Here is a 14,529-nt window from a genome sequence, read left to right as displayed (position 1 = left end):
ACGACAATCCCTCTTTGCGACCGCGGCTTCCTGATGGGGATGTCCATAACAGAAATAATTGTTATGGAAATTGAGACAAAACGATACTTCTCTAAAATTCACGAGACGAGTCAAACTTGATTTCTCGTCTCGTCTCGTGAGCAATACTAATGAGAATTATGACCAAGCATGTGATTCTGTTCAGTTTGATGTGATATATCTTATTTTTGTACAATATTAAACAAATTTAAACTTTAATAATTGAGTTCAGCTGATTTTGAGTTTAACATCCCTTTCAGCAGCGAGGTTATATGAGACGAGACCTACTGATTAACATTGAATCCGAATCACATGAGCTCCCACGGGAATCCAACCCGGGTCTCCCACGTCAAAGGCGCGTACGGTGACCGCTTAACCATGAAGGAGCTCCTATGTCGTTAATCATATTTTGTATTATATGCCGGTACTGTTAATATTATAGTGAAAAGCTTCATGCGGGTAAACTCCATTATCAATTGCTTCGTAATATGTGACATGGTTACTGTACTGCATCGATTTCCAGGCTTACAAAAGAATCGTTTGAGTCGATTTTCTTGAAAACTTTGCATGAGAATTTACACTCTCACCAGAATCATTTTGCTTAGCTAAATGAAATCTATGGATCTTTGTATGCTTCTTCCTTGGATATTTTTGAACTGAAACATTTTCTATAATCTTGATAGTTTAATTCAGATTGTGTAAGTAAGTATTCTATCTACCTTCCTAGCTACACACTATTACAAAGAAACTGGCTTAGTACATTTATAAAAGTGTCTGGACAAATTTTGCAGGGTATGCTAGACGTTCTTCTATTCATGATTGGGGGAGTAAATTTAATATGACGATGATATTGATTTCTCTTGTTTCTTGAAGAAAGGGTCCAGTATTCACTTCTACACTTTTAATATATTGTCCGATAGTCTCTCCTTGTCTACAGGTCGCTTCTTTCTTTTGGTATCAACCGCTGAATGACGACAATGGAGGAGCTATGAGTCCACATGTTTACTAGGATTAAACTCTGGGAAAGACAGTTTATTAACCTGATGAACAACAGTGCAGAAGTTGCTCGTATAAGCAAATGTAACATAGATGAAATTACTATATAGGTACGTATTTGTCGACCTTATGACCTTCTTTAGCAGGTGTGGATTCAGCGGGGGGTCGATCGGAGCGATCTTCCCCCCTAGAATAGGATTCTTTTATTTTAAAAATTAAAACTATTCTTTAAAAAATTCACCTTTGTATTATAAATGTAAAATAAAGCCAATTGACTTCGAACGACCGCCCCCAAACACTCAACCTGGATCCGCCCCTTGTTCTGACTGAGCGGTAGTAAGTTGAATTGGTTGTTTAGTCTATCAGGTGGTAGCTTACTATGCAGTCAGTGTAAAAAATAAAATGTGACTTGTGTGAAAAACACGTTTATACGCTTTAACGTGCTAGAAGAACGAATTCAGCAATTTTGTATCAAAGTTATACATAATTAAAATCAATTCATTGGGCATAGTAGAACATACTTAAGTAATAATAATTAACAGTTAGTCTTCAGGGGAAGTAATGTGTAAATAAGAAGACGACGACTTTTCAAAGCAGTCTTGTTGATAGAGCAAGTTTATGATTACATAACATAAAAGTATAAGGGATATTTCTATGTTTTTAAGACTATGATGAAGTAAGTTGTAAATACAAAGCCTATATAGCAGTCTTTACATCCAATTCTCTCAGTCCTTAAATCAACTTAAATTAAAAATACAAAAGCTGATAAAGTAAACACACAAAACAAACTCATAATTATACTGTTTTTCATTGCGTTATACGACGCATCTTTGAGCATCGTATTTGCAGTTACAATTAATTACTTAGTGAAGACATCTAGAATTGTTTATCATTTATTCCTGGATTTATTTGTAATAGATAATAATGCCTAATCTATATAATTTGTTTTAGAAACTAAATGATCTAACCTAATATTAAACATTCATTCATAAGTCCTACTTGGAGACGGTCCAAATAATTGTATAGAATTTTAGAATAAAGTTAAGGGATTGAGATGGGAAGATATGTCCCAGGTAAAGCAAATTTTTAGTACATTAAAAGTGTAGTCAGGTAACTGTGTATTTCGTATTTAGAACACTAATTTTTTGAAGTTTTACAAATATATCTGAAAGAGACATCTATGTAACAATAGAAGTAAAAAAGCAGTACGTCAAGTTTTTATAAAATATAGTTGGTTTGAAAGGGACCAGAATCTACGAAATTTTTCAAGCTTGCAATGTACATACATTTGCATTTAGATAATTTGCAACCCTCTCAAGTAAGAGAACTTGTTTCTTAGACAAATGCTCTTTTCTCTCATGCTTTTTTTTTTTTTTTTTTTTACGGAGAGGCCTACATATTTGTAACAGAGTAGAGCAATTGTACTGCAAAACAGGCCAGTAGCCAGCCCCAAAATGTAGGGGGGCTCATCCAACCACATTACAGTTCATCACCATATTGTCCATTTGCAAGCCTACCGTGAACATTTTAGAAGGGGCCAGCAAAAATTTAGGGGGGCGAGCGCCCCCTAGACCCCCCGTGGATACGGGCGTGCTGCAAAACACATTTGAAATAAAAAGTCCAGTGGTTTCAAGGGACACTATTGCTCTTCAATTAAATAGTTAACCGTCTTTACACCTAATATTTCAAATTGCATTTACCGTTCAACTTACTCAAGAACTTACTCTGTACATGATCAAAGTCAAAACCCCGACGGACTAGCCATTTTAGAATTACAAAGTATCAGTGGTAGCATCAGGTGCGTCATTTGGGAAGAGCACAGATTGAATTGCTCCAATGAATTTGTGATATGCATGCTTTTTTTTTTTTTTTTTTTTTTTAATAAACTGAATACTTATATGCTAATAAAAACGTGAACCACGGTGGCTTCGTGGTAGGTCGTTTGACTCTGGTTGCGTGGGGTCTCTCTTTCGATCTCGAGCCAAGTAAGACTGTGGTGGAAAGCATCGTGTCGATGGGTTTTCTTGGGGTACTCCCATTCTATTTCACTTTCTTATTCCATCACTTCTTCACTCATCATTCATTTGCCTTAATTATCGTCTCCATTAGCCTAAAGGGCATAATTACTGAACATTAAACTGAAAGAGTTCATTTTCCGTCCCTTTTCCTTACCTCGTACATTAAATATCAAGTAAAATAATTATTTTTTTTTAAAAAAAAAAGAGAATTTGCTTTCTTTAAAGAAATACTAACAAAATAAAGTAAATAGTACTATAAAGTAAAAAAGCGTCTTGATTGATTTGATTTGATTTTAGCGCCCCTTTCAGCAGCTAGACTATATATAATTGTGAACCTACTGATTAATATGGAATCTGAACTCTCTCCAGGAATCGAACGGGTCTTCCATGCCAAAGACTCGTACGCTAACCACTTAGCCACAAAGGAGCTCTATAAAATGTATGTCTTCAATATAATACCGGATTATTAATTTTCTATTTATGCATGACTAAAAAGAAATGATTGGGAGGCTCTATTACATATTATAAATTAATTGCAGGTATATGTTAGCGCCGCTCTTCTATTTAGTCATGCATAAATAGGTGTTGAAAGGGGAAATATTTTTTACTTTTTAGTACGAGATTTGTAGGGATGCGCAAGAGACAAGATTTGTGGCTGTCTAGCCTCAAAAATGTGCTGTAAAAGTGATGTCTCGGCTCGAAAAATGTATATTTCTCTATTTGAAGAGCCGTGTCTCGACTCGAATTTTGTCAGAAAAATCCTGTCTCGACTCGCCTCGTGCGGGTTCCTAGAGATTTGTTTTATTTTGTTTCTTTTTAAGGAAGCATGCTATTAGAAATATATATATTTTTAAATATTTTATTTTCAACTTTTTAACCTTAATTAAATACATTTTCTATCATCGTAGGAATTTGTTTGTTTCCATTTGTGCATGCTTGCTGAGACTGGTGTCTCTTGACACTATAGTCTACCGGAGGAAGAGATTCAAAAATTATACAACGAAATTGTGGACGAGCTTATGCGCAAACGAAGAGGAGAAAACCCTCGATCTCAACCGGAGATATGGAGGAATAATGGGAAGGCTGGTGCCCCTATATTTTGCGAATTTTTGCATATGTAGCGACAGTACAAACAAAAGAGACTTTTATAAATGAAGAATTCCTTTATCCATGATACTTTAGTAATACGCCGTCTTAAAGATGAGGGTACAAAACCGAAGAGTCCATAAAAATTCTAGGGGAAGAAGGTTTTGGAGGAGGAAGGCGAAATTAACGGAGTTCCATTGTTGCCTGAAATAGGCGTATAAGGTGTCTATGTATAGGTTTTTTGGTGCGCTTAATCAAATAAGAGCATCATCGGGTCAAATATAATGAAAAATGTAAAAAATAGTGGCCGTCCGAACTTTCCATTGATCTAGCGTTTAAAACTTTGTGTTGTTTCACAAGGTATGTTCTTACGACTGTATTAGGAACTACTTTACTTTGTGACGTCAGTGTTGTTTACATGCAACAACTTTATGTGATATATAGTATATCAGACGAACAGGTTTTCATTTTTTAAGTGGAGGATACTATTTTTTGTTTATTGGTTCATACTTTGCGTTTTAATATATCTCACACAACTACACACTGTAGTGCTTACGATTGCAAAAATATATGTTTATTTTTCATATTATTTGATTTGTTTTTTCTAAAGCGCTTTTGCACAGAATATGATCTCGTGTTTTTGTTCACATAATAACGTCCCTGATCCTTTGGCAATATAACATCTCTGATCCTTTGGCATTTTTCTCATTATCTATGGCCTAAAGACATGATGTATTAGAAACTAATATCACACAATTTTGAAAAAAATGAAATGAAATCTTTGAGTTTTACGTCCCACCGTTATGCCGGTTAGGCTAAAGGAGACGGTGATTATGAGAAATGAATGAAATGGTGGAATGAAGAAAGTGGGAGGAAACGGGAGAACCCCGAGAAAACCCACGCACACGGTGTTTGTCCACCACAAAGTTCACTTGGCGGGAGCAGGGTTTGAACCCGGGACCCCATGCACCAGAGGTGAACGCTCTACCACTGAGCCACCGTGGCCCGTTCATACAATTTTGTTCATCGTATCAATGGCGTTTATTATTCCTCATAGCCTCTTCTTTCTCCGGCCCCGGGTAAAAGCTACGCCACTCACCTCAACATGCAACACCACTTTATATTTGCTCTGATGCATCTTTCTTAACGTTTAAACGCAATTCTAAAAAAATATTCACCCGCAATACAGCCGAAAATCCACAAAATATCAGAACACCAGCTTTCCCTCTATATATCCGGAACGATTGAGGTCGAGGGATTTTTCCCTCTAATGGAAATCATTGTTCACAAAAACACTTCGATTGTGCTTAAATTCGTCCACAATTTCGTGTCAAACTTGAATCGGTTTCCTTGTAAGATGATAAAAGCATTAAGTGCTCATGGTGGTTCGCTCTAATCCATTATAACAAGTATTCCCCAATGCTCTTATAGTCTTATATCTATTTCTTCATTTGACCCACAAAAAAATTCCCTTCCTTTTTTTTTTACATAGGCGTATATTATTAATTATAAAAGCATTCTTTATATTTCAAGTATGTTATCTGATTTACGAAGATCCCCTGGATGTTATACTGTAGAAGGTGGTTCGTAAGTTCAAATTTAGTAATCTTCAATATAATTCAAACGTTTTATCACTCTCTTAGCTGATTTTTAATATTCAAACATGAGAAGCATGCATATTTAACAAGATGCCTACATACATACGCACTTATTTACTACGTTTCCATAGCAACAACTCTTTTTTTTTCTAGTTAACAATTACAAAAATAATCTCTCGATATCTCTGTCTTTCTTTTCTTTATATATAATACTGCTCAAATAATTCGCCTCTGATCCCTTTTTATAAGCTGCACAGATTGCTAATATTATATACAACGTTATCGTTGTAACTGCACATGGCACCTCCGGAAATTTTTCGTTGCATAACGTAACAGGATAGATAGTTAGTAGAGAGCAATCTAATATAAATAAAATAAAGTTTGTGTGTCTGCTTGTCTGTCTGTCTCTCTGCGTGTCTATGTGTAGCCTGAGGACTAGACGAGTAGACCGAGAATTACCAAATTTTGGTCACGGGTACTTTGGTCCAGGCCCCAGACCAAAATGAAGCATTTTTTTCAAAATTCGAACCAAGGGGTCGCAAGGTGCGTTTACCGGCATATTTAAAAGTAGTAGAAAATAACCGATATTTGTGTCAAATTCATAGTTTTCGAGGTCGCAGAGGTCAATGGTGAAACTTCGATCTCATTAAACTTCCAAATTAACCCCATTCGGCTGTGGGCCGGGGATCACCGGTGGGGATACCGAGACATGTAAAAATAATCCAAAATAACCGATATTAGTGTCAAATCCATAGTTTCCGCGGTCGTTGTGTTCAATGATGTCACTTCCATTAGCGATGACTTTCAAATTCACCCCATTCAGTTGCGGTCCGGGTATCATCGGGGAATACCCAGACTTGTAAAAATAATCCAAAATGGCCGATGTTAGTGTCGATTCCATAGTTTTCGTGATCACTGAGATCAATGATGATACTTCAATTAGCTATTACTTTCATATTCAGCTACCATTGAATGCGGGCCGATGGTCACCTGCAGGGAGGGGGGTTACCGAGACATGTAAATATAATCCAAAAATGACCGATATTAGTGTCAAATCCATAGTTTTCGCGGTCACTGAGATGAATGGTGATACTTCCACAGGCGTTGACTTCCAAATACAGCCCCCATCGGCTGGTGTCCAGAGGCGTTTTTTTTTTTAATTCGAACTAGGGGGTCTCAGGGGGAGTATATCGGGATATGTAAAAGTAGTAGAAAATGACCGATATTTTTTAGTAGAATACTGTTTTGTTACCCGATTTACATCGCTATGTAAAAGTTCATCATTGATTAGATGTCGGAAAATGAGTCAAATTAAGATTACATTATTTGACGACATGGTTGAACGATTGTTAGTTTAACAAAAGCACGTAAGAGCTCTAATACGTATTATTAATCATTTTTAACGGAAGTGCATCTATCAAAATTCATGTAATCTTAAAGAAATCCGAGATATAAACATCTTACTATAGTCAATCCCCATCTCCCTCTTCCACGTTGAATTACTCAAAAAAAAAAAAAAATCATTAGTGGTACCTACATCGTATATCTTAGGCACTGTCCAAATTTCAAGTCTCTAGCTTAAGCAGTTTGGTCTAGGCGTTGATAGTCAATCAGGACTGACGAATTAAAGTGCTGGAGATTTAAAGTGGATCTATTAAAAAAAAAAAAAAAAAAAATGTTATGGGAGTAGCTACACAGCGGGACATGTTGTCTGAATTTGTTTATCACTAAGCCGAGTACAGTGAACATTATTTAGAATGACAAATATGGTGTGTTATGTTGTGTAATTATGTGCGTTACATGCATATCATTTCTTTCATCTTAGATACTTTGACATAGAAAACTCGTATTAGACTGGAAGCTATGTTCATATGTGAATGTATTACATTAATTTTTTACACAAATGTATGGAGTAATATGAGTGATGATATTTTCTGAAACATATTGGAGACTTTCTTCTATAATGGATTTTTGTATTTATGTACCTTACTTCACATTAAAGTTTTTGTAAGTAGAAACGCAAAATTTTGTTTTTTCTCGAAAACGTTTAAATCTGGGGTACGTTAAGTTCCATTAAGGCCCTCAATTTTATATGAAGTGGATAATTTATACAATAACAGTACGTTTTATGTAATAACGCGTATCCAGAAGTGGAAAAGGAAGCCAGAGCTAAGCACAAATTGCTTTGTTTGGGAACATGTTATGATAAATAGGGGTCTGTCTTATGAACCTTCCCGTGATATCACCCCTGAGGCTACCACAGAGTTTTAAGAAATCAACGAAGGATCTGTCTTCTATGAGTTGGTTCGTAATCAGTGCTAATTTTACACATTTCTTGCTAACTCATGTTAAATTTCCTTTGCTTTTCGAAAATAAATTAGCATTGTGTATAAAAGTAATACTACTTAAATTAAATTTGATTATGGATTAAATTACAGAACAAAGAATAAACGATCATGCCACTACTAGTAAGAATTGTCCAAGTCTGGATAAATTTTTAATTTATATAATAATCATTTGAGAATGCTGATTCCAATGAAACTATTTTTAAAGATATTCATGCATAGAGTCATGAGGGAAAAAAGGTACCTGAAAATTGAGATAGTTATACTTACTTAAATCGTTAATTTGAGATCACTTTTCTAGGCACCCAATAGGATCTTATGTTTAAAAATATTTTCATTTGATTTATCGTTCAAAAATTAGTGTAAAAAGTGGAATTGAAAATGTATCCAAGCGTGGGTACTTCTACTATTGGCATAAGCGGTATGGACACTTTTTATTAATGGTATGATAGCTAGTTCTTTAATTTTGAAAAAAAAATAGTGAAATTTAATGAGATTTGACGAAGAAATCAGTCCATTTTGTTTCAAAGAAAACACAAAAATAATTCCTCATGTAAGTCATTAGACTGAAAAATGAAGATGTCGCATCTAACATCTTTTTATATCTCGTTCATTTAAGAAAAAACATATGCAATTGTTAAATGTTTACAAATTGTCTGTGATTCGTATTATGAATCTGCTTGACTTAGAACGCACGGGTAAAAAGACCAACAGCATGCTCGAATAATAAAAGAGAAGAAGAAAAAGATAATTTGCAAGTCATCATAAACAACCAGAAAGTGTGAAAGTGGATTCAGCTGCACCTTCCACCAAGTGAGAGAAGTAAAATAAGTTAAATGCATTTCAGAATTTACAGCAGAATACTAGACATAATTTCTTGAACCGGACATGTCTTCTAACAAGAACTGGAATGAATCATGAAATGGATGTATTTTCACTCTATACACATACAAGTCACATTCCAAACCATGCTATTTGAGCTCTATTATTATTATTACTGTTATTGCTCTACGTGCTTGAAATATTACAATAGGCTCAAGAGTAAACCTACTTATAGAGTATATATATTGCAGTACTACATTCTTTTCCGAGTTTTCGTCATAGGAATTCCAACCTTTAAAATCTATGTATAAACTTCTTATATTTTCTTAACGAGATGGAATTTCAAACTTCTTTTATTCAGCAATGAAACTTCTACTTCATTTGAAGATCCTGATCATGTCAAAATTTTAGCAAGTTCAGACATTTATATGCGCCTAAGATAAAATACGATGTAGCTCAACAGTGCATAGCTCATGTTATATACAGTGAAACCTGTCAACTTGGCCACCTCTCTAAGTTGGCCACCTGCTTATCTTGGCCTAGTTCGTCTTGAACCTGCATTTTCCCATAAGACATTCGTTACTTACTACTCTATAAGTTGGCCACCTGTCTATCTTGGAAGTTGGCCACACTGAAGCAATGTTTATCCTATGATGATAATGATAAATTTACCTGCGTATCTTGGCCACGAAAAATACATTTTTGTTATTTTTCTTAACTCTTTCGAATTCCCATATGAGAGGCAGATATTCTGTATTTTTGACTGGTCACAAAGAAGCATAGATTCGCACGATTTGTCCTTGGAGGTCAATGGCCAGAACACTACCCTCATAAAAGGGTGGCGAAGGAAGATGTGAATAAGAAAAAGCACGTACAGGAATTCAGGAAATGGTTGTACGTATTTGTTTACCCTGTCTGTTTTGGTAAAACCATTAGCTATATCGGCTCCTTTCATCAGTGGGAAGCTTTAGTGATTCCGGAAAATTCTCAAGGTTAAAGCTCAATTGTCATTTGTTGGCACCTGACTGCATGTCAAAAGGTAGTGGAGGTTTTGAGATATGAATTCCCTCAAGATTTTCTGAAAACATCTTTTGCTCCGAGGAAAACACTTGTAGCTCATTAACAAGAGGTAGTTAACTACAATATTAAAATGTGTATATCTGACAAAAGGAATAAAGCAAATATGTCTAGAATGAACCACCATTCAGTAACAGCTGAAAAGAAATCATGTAAATTGCATATGAATTTCTCAATTTATAGCTTAGCTTTTCTTGTTTTCAATCTGAATAACTCAGTTTGCTATAATATCAATTTCAATAAACTGCGTACATACACTTCTATATCATGGTTGTTTGTGTTATTGTGTTTCCAATCCGAATAATCTAATGTACCAGGCTAGTTTTCAGGAAGAGAAAGGTATGCATATATATTAAACACACTAAGAGCGTCGATCCTGGGGGGAACGAAAGGGCCCGGGCCCCCCAAAGCTCATGTGGCCCCTATTTCATATATGAGTATACAATATTTGATGTAATTTGAGTGCAATTTGTCTTAAAATCTTCATATATATACCTTCTGCATCTGAATGGGCCCCCTCCCCAAATTTACAGAGAAATCGGCGCTCTTGCATACTATAGTAATATTTTCTAGTACTGTATATTTTTATGATTACTCTATATACATTTATAAGTAGCTGTTGTGCCACTGCTTATTAAAATTTTACAATCAAGTAATACTAGAAATCCTATTCTAAAAATACACAAATCACACTTATTTTCTGTAAGTTGGCCACCTGTCTAAGTTGGCCACTTTTCGATGGAACCGATGGTGGCCAACATAGACAGGTTTCACTGTATATGGGCCTAATGAGGTCGTATAGAGACAAATGAACTTTTATTGAAGACAGGAAGAATTATAGTTGAATTTGTAAACTTTGTGATGTTCTTTCTCAATATAACATACTTTTAATATGAGCACAGTCTTACACTATACAGGGCACACTCACGGGAGTTTCTATCGGGTCCGATCCGAACTCCCCTAAACTTCCTATCTCAACATACATTTGTACACTTTCTCAATAAAACTGTGTTTAACAAGGAAATAATTGACGTTGCATGAAAATTTGATTTTACACTTCATCTGTAGTCTTTCTCTTATAAAAGCAATCTAGTTCTATCAGTTTCTCTGAAAATATAGGTAGAAATATTTTACAATTACTTATCGTCTTTTCGGATGCAAAATAATACCTGTTCAATACTACACAGACGTAGTGGCTTGTAGTACTGGAACCTCCCAAAACTTGGACTTCTACCAACAGAAATTCTGCGCAAGCGCCAGCACTATTACTATACAGAGTCCATCAGGCTCTTTATGGGCCTAAGGAGCCTGTGGGCCCACCCGTACGGCAAGGTCTGCGGGGTCGTTTGTTAAGCTCCTGGGCCCGTTCCATACGTGACAAATTAATTAAAGGGACAATATTGACAAATTTCAAAGCCATACGAATAAGTATTATCTCTAGGGTCCCTAATAGTACACATTTTTTACTGAAATGGGCCCACGTCTCATTTTTGTTTTATTTGTATTTTGTGTGCTGTTTTGTTTATGTAATGTAGCGAACCTGTTTGATGCTTCATTTATAATTTCATAGTCGTATCGTACATGGAGTAAGAAAATTTTCTTTTAAAATGGGCCCCCTCGAACGGTGGAGACCTTCTCTGCGAGGACAGTTACCCCCCACAAGTTACGGCCCTGCTCTTTGTCATCCTGTATTAGGATAATTGCATTGACAATTGTTCTGAAATTTAAGTATGTTGTAGTATGGTTTGTCGCCCAACAGATGTCGGCATTGTCAATTGGTTTCAGTTAAAATAATGTTGTAATACTGTTTCTTGCTCAACAGATGTCGGTACTGTCAGCACGGCAGCGTTGCCACACTTGGTACAATCGCACCAAATTCAGCTCTTTTTGTCAATCATCGGCCCGTTGGTACCACGCTGGCATTTTCAGCCCTTTTGAGAACAAGTTGGTACAATTCTACCCAATTGAGCACCAGGCCCGCAACCAGAGGGGGGCTGGGGGTCCTGGTCCCCCTAAAGTTTTCATGGCCCCTCCAGACCTCGGCCCCCCAAACCTCTGTGGCTGGTTTCGGGCCTGTTCAGCACCATTTAACAAATACTTATCACATTTTCAAAATCGACAGTAAGACTTTTTCTACATCTCACGTTACCCATACTGTGTGTTGGACTCATAAAATATTGTGTTAAACATTCATGCTGTGATGTTGCTCTGCATATCGCTACTAACTTTGTGTACAAAAATTCTTAATTCGAAATATTATACTGGGAAACAAACGACGCTAGACGGGCGCATCCACGCCGGGCATGAAGGGGACGAGAAAGAAGCAGTGTGGTGGAAATTTTGGATTGATTTTTTTTTTTTTTTTTTTTTTTTTTTTTAAGAAGCACACACACGTTGAATCAAGTGTTGAATATTCTGAAGAAGACCAGCGTGTGCTCAAGTAAGTCTATAATTTATGTGTCGTTGCAAAATTTTACACCAAAACGATGTTCGGGGTCCTCCGATTTGGATGTTTTTAAAAAGTAAATTTTAAAAGAAACACTTTTTTGATTTGGACTCTTGGAAGAGGAAGGAAGGGGGAGTGCTCTAGAACTTGATCTCTTTTAGTTTCGTGTTATTGAACCATATATTACACTTATATAAAATAATGAATTCGGCACTTTTTGTTTGAATTTGTTACTATTTTTCAGCCCACTCTAGAGCTAGGACTGTAGCAACACTGCAGCACGGTTAGTGAGATAAGAAAATGGCAAGAGCACGCATGATGTTCGAGCAGCGTAAGTGCGTTTTGAAGTGTTTTACCAGGTTTGGGAATACCATCGAAGTGCAGCGTCAGTGGAGAAAGGAGTTTGGTACTGAACCACCAACCCGCCTAATAATCAAACGCATTGTTGACAAGTTTGAATTACATGGAACGATTTGCGATATTCACAAAAGAAGATCGGAAAGAACGTCTACAGCAATAAGTTCTGCCTGACAGCACCGACATCGGTTGAGCGTAAAACCGTACTACAACATAATTTTAAGTGAAAAGAAACGATAATGCTTACATCTGTTGGGCGAAAAGCTATACCGTAACATACTTAAATTTCAGAACAATTGTCAATGCCAGGACAAAGAGTGTAAACATTTTCCTGGTGGACTCTGTATTCCAAAGAATACTTATCTTCAACACAGGTAGTCTATTTTAGCATGCTGTCATGTTTAAATCATTGATGGCAATCCTATTCTTCTTTCCTCATTATACAAATAAATCTAAATTGTATCCAAATATCAAAGATTATATTAAAGCGGAACAGATATAATTAGACGGAGTTCTCAAAATTGGATACAAAGACTCAGCGTAGGTGACACATACAGTGCCGTGCTTTAGAAAATCAGCGCTCTGGGCGAGAGTAGGCCCTATATGACGGCACTACCCCCTCCCCTGTACATGAGTGAGATCGACCGACAAGGCACGAAGTGCCACCATAGGAAATTTTCAAAAATAAACCCCGCTTTTCCATTATTCTGAGCACTTTTTATTACTTTTTCCTTCAAATATATATATATATATATATATATATATATATATATATATATATATATATATATATATATATATTCTTTTTTTCACCCGAATTTTGCGATCATTACTTCAGCAGGGGCCGTCCCCCCGTTCGCCCCCCCTCAGGGCACCAAACAGGATCCATGAAAGATCGCCAGTGAACAGTGCAACTGACAGAATTTGATATTCGGTTCAGATTGCCTGTAGAAAAAAATGTCTTAAATATGCATTTCAAATCATACCATCATGTCAAGATATTTAATTACAAGATGAAGGGAAAGACGGTATGATAGTTGACAATTATCACGACTTATTAATTTACGGCTTAACGGAAATGAAGTAAAGTAAAATATACAAGTGAAATTTTATTTTATGTTATAAATTCCATGAAGAAAGTAGATACAAGACATGCACTTCAAAATTAATGAAACAACAGTACATAGAGTAATATTCGGTGACAAACATAGTCCGTACTAAACTATTGACGATGCACCAGAAGAATACAACAAATAAAATTATTCAGGAGTCCCAATATCATAAATGAGAAGTATTCTGAGCAGTTTGGAATCAGAATAATAATAGAAGTTGAAGACAAAGGTATGTAAATAGGAGGTAGTAAGTAACCTTGTGGCTTAATGCTAGAGTGTTCTCCTCCAGTGCTTGGGGTCCCTAGTTTGATCCCAGCTCGCGTCATGTGAACTTTGTGGTGGACAAACACCGTGCTTGTGGGTTTTCTCGGGGTTCTCCCATTTCCTTCCACTTTCTTCATTCCACCATTTCATTCATTTCTCATCGTCTCCTTTAGCCTAACCAGCATAATCGTGGGACGTAAAACAAGGATCTCATTTCTTTTTTTTTTCGATATACGTGATAATTATTCAATATACTAGATCTTCAAATACAAATATGGCCTTGACGTACGTAGAAGAATAGCAGTAGTTGTTACAGGTCCGTAGCCAGGGAGGGGCTGCTGGAGCTGAAAGTGTCCACCCTAAATTTTTTCTTCCTTTCAAAATAGAACG

This window comes from Thermobia domestica, chromosome 9, assembly GCF_964235325.1.
Source record: "Thermobia domestica chromosome 9, izTheDome1.hap1.1, whole genome shotgun sequence".
In the NCBI taxonomy this organism is placed as follows: Eukaryota; Metazoa; Arthropoda; class Insecta; order Zygentoma; family Lepismatidae; genus Thermobia; species Thermobia domestica.
The sequence above is the reverse complement of the archived record's forward strand: the minus strand, read 5'-3'. Positions refer to the sequence as shown.